Below are 3,652 nucleotides of genomic sequence, written 5' to 3'. Positions count from 1 at the left end.
GATTCCCATCCAGATCCAGGTGTAGCTCTCAAAGCATTCTCACATCTTTGCCACCATAAATCGGCTTCTCCCCTAAGGTAATAAACAGCACTATTGACCCTAAGGTTCTTTGGGCAATTGACAGCTACGATAAGCTTATCGAACTCCCTTAGCCAGTTCTCAAGTACAGTTGGGTCTATCTCCCCTTGGTACAAAGGAGGCTTACTTTGGGCCACACTAGTGGAAAAGTGTTAATTTGCATCGCCATATTTGCGTCGCACATATAATGATGTGACGCAATTGTTAAATTTTATCCTGAAAACTTGTAATTTGCGTCGCACTTTTAGTTCTAATGACGCAAATGGCTGTTTATCTTAAAAAAAAGTGATTATAAGTCATTTACGTCGCTGATTTACAAAACTGTGACGCGGAGGTATTGTAATTTGGGTCGCAATTTTATTAATCAGCGACGCAGTGAACTCTTCCAGCATTAGAAAGACACGTGCGTCAGTGGTTTATTGTGCGACGCAAGGTTTCTGAAATTTAATTATTACTTTTATTAATTTTTTTATTTTTGGTACGAGCAGTATTGTTGAATGTTGACCTACCTGCTCGGCTGCTCCTATACCCTTTCTCTCTCATATTCTCTCATACAATCTCCTCTAAGTCTCTAACCATCCTACCCCTGTTTTTCCATTTTAATTATCTGAAAAATCAAGCTCGATCTGCGAATAACATGGCACGAACCGCTGCGAAGAAGGAGACGTCTCGAAGCAAAAATTCCAACATTTCCATGTCTCAAATCTGGTTTATCAATCGAAGGTTGAGAGGCAAGCTTCATCAAAGACGGTATGTAGTAATCTCTCTCCTCTTCTTCCTAATTCTGTTCATATATCTTTTCGGATCTCCATAAATGAGTAGATTTGTACCTTCTCACACTATTTTTGTCAAATTAAGCATTTCGTGGGTGTAACTAAATTGTTCTTTTCTCCAATTTCTCCCCATTTCAATTTTACTAATCTTAGCTTAGGGTTTCTGCGGTATAATTTTTTATTTTTATTTTGCAGAAGTATAATTAAAGTTTAATCTTAGTTGTTGGGATGAATTCGTGGAGGGATCCGTGAAATCATTTCGTGCCGATCTTGGATCTGTAAGTCTCATCCATCATCATTCAATTTATTATCTATTTTTTAGGGTTTATGTTGTTGGAACTTCAGATATTGGGTTGTTGATTTTGATTCTTCGATCAATGCAGACTCGTTATTCGATGATATCGGCAGTGTGATGGAAAATTAGTTCTCAAACTCACCGATTACATGGAGGTATTACTCAGTTTCTTTTTACCTACTTTTTCTGGAATTTTAGGGGTTTTTCTATGTCAGGTTCCAAATTGTTTGGTTTTACTACAATGTTAGAACTAATGGATTGGAATTATGCAATATTTTTTTGTAGATCTTATTGATCTTATTCTAAAATGAAAATATCATTGGTTGTGTTAAAATAATTTATACGACAATTCACTTTCACAGGGAATTAGTTGCTTTGGTTTCTTACTTTCTGAAAATTCATGCTTTCCTAGGTGGTAATCTATCTTGCATTACAGAATTGGCTAATCAAACTAAGCTGTTTCTTACTTCTGATTTTATTTGAACACCTTCACTGCATTTGTAGTGGAAAATGTATGCACGTATACCTGGTGTTATTCACTTGTTTTCTAAATGGACTTCTCGGCATTACTTGATAAATCTTATTAATCAATCAAACTTCATCTTATTCCCTATATCTTCTCATTTTATCTCCTAAATCTGTCCAAATCCATGTTAGTTCATAGCAATTGACCATCAAACTAAGTTGCCATTAAGGCAAATTCTTATTTTCGCTCTGCTGGAAAATTTTAGCTGTGGTCATTGTTACTACTCTAAACTACCTAGATAAATTATCTGCAAGTTGTGTATAGATTTTCCATAGTCCAAATTGACCAATGAACCTCCTAAGTGCACCTCACGGTGGACTTGTAGCTAATTCTTAGGTTCACCAATCCCAACCTCCCTAGTTTCAAGTAACACAGGTCATCGTGTTGGCATGTGAATCATCAGTCTACTCTGAAAGCAATGTTCTTCAATTGCCAGAAATTTATGGTTTAAACCAAATCCTCCATCCTTGCGCCTTTGCAGTTTCTATATTCTCCATTTCTCCATCAGGCTAGTCGTATAAAGTTTTTTTATTTGGATATGAATGCTACCTTGTTTAACCATAATTCATACTCTTCCTTTTATCTCATACTTTTGTGATGCATATTATGGGAAATTCTTTTTTCTTTTGCAACAATGCCACTCAATAATCATTCCATTTCTGTGAATGATGTGATTCTGCAAGCATAACATAGCTAGATTCACTATTGTGAGCATCCACCAGAAGTTGCAAAAAGGGAATGGTATCAAACTATTGTTCGGAGTTTCATTTTCGTGATCGTCCCTTTTTCCAATTGTAGAACATAGCTTGTATGAGCAAGCCTCTAGGCTCATGCTAGCCTCAGCAGTTAGCACTATGATAGCTGCTTTAGCGTTTAGGTTATAACTAGAAATCGAATTAGAGCTGGTTCCTAGAATCAGGGGAAGTGCTGAAGTGGAGCATTGTGTTTCATGATATAGATTTTTAGCTTTGCTCAAATCACATATATTTTACTAACTTTCTGTCAACGTATCCTAGTAATGATAGAAGTCTTTGAATAGTATCTCTAAGAGTCTTAGGAAACAATACAAATTACAAGAAGAAGGTATTGTTAAAAGACGAAGAAAAGATTAGGATGTTCGAGTTGTAATTTGTAAACTGTCATGCTTGATTCTTGAGCTTTATGGTCTATATTCAAATGTAGTGGCTACCAACTTTATGCCTAATTGTCGTAAGCTATGAAAAAAGTATAAGATGTACTGAAAATGGGCAAATTCTGCCATATAAACTCGCTGTACTAAAAAAGTGAATTTTGTGATCTTTATTTGTCTTGTTAATCCACATGAGATCAATTCTAGTATAACCGAGCACCAATAAATCTATGAAGCTTAGAGAGAGTTTGCTTTTAGTTTTTTGCATGGTGTTAGGTACTCTCATGGATGTCTCAGTTCTTGTTATCATAATTCTAACTGAATAATTGTGACAGTATGTTGAACCTCAAAACCATGTGAAGGTCTCGCAAGCAGAGCTCTTGATCATTGACGATGCAGCTGCTATACCGTTGCCTGTTGTCAAGTCATTGCTGGGTCCCTACCTTGTTTTCTTATCCTCCACAGTGAATGGGTATGATGTGCATGCTCACCCTGTCTAGTAGTGAACATTCTAAGAACTTTCATATGAACATTCTAAGAACTTTCTTATGAACATTCTAAGAACTTTCATATGAACAGTGAACATTCTAAGAACTTTCATATGAACATTCTAAGAACTTTCAAGTAGGGTGGGTTAGTGGGTTACTGTTGGTGTTTTGTTTATTTTTGTTGCTTGTTCTGCGTATATTCAGTGTTGTTTGTTTTGCGTATATGAAGTACCTGTCATTATTATTTGTTCTGCATATTGTTAAATAAATGTTGTGAGATGCATGGGTAGTGTGTTGCATTTGTGGCTGCTTTGTCTGAACAGCTTATATGTGCTCCTTTTATGCGTTAATGCTCTCTCTTGA

General features: G+C 36.0%; 1 long non-coding RNA gene across 1 annotated transcript; it reads left to right on the top strand.

The window, feature by feature from the left end:
* The first annotated feature begins 576 nt into the window (after positions 1–576).
* LOC110786921 (uncharacterized) lies at positions 577–3,262 on the top strand. Its single transcript, XR_002532945.2, has 4 exons — positions 577–828; positions 1,047–1,129; positions 1,235–1,301; positions 3,137–3,262. It is a non-coding gene; the product is annotated as an uncharacterized lncRNA (long non-coding RNA).
* Positions 3,263–3,652: the final 390 nt, after the last annotated feature.

Source organism: Spinacia oleracea, chromosome 4 (assembly GCF_020520425.1).
Source record: "Spinacia oleracea cultivar Varoflay chromosome 4, BTI_SOV_V1, whole genome shotgun sequence".
Taxonomy (NCBI): Eukaryota; Viridiplantae; Streptophyta; class Magnoliopsida; order Caryophyllales; family Amaranthaceae; genus Spinacia; species Spinacia oleracea.
The sequence above is the reverse complement of the archived record's forward strand: the minus strand, read 5'-3'. Positions and strand labels throughout refer to the sequence as shown.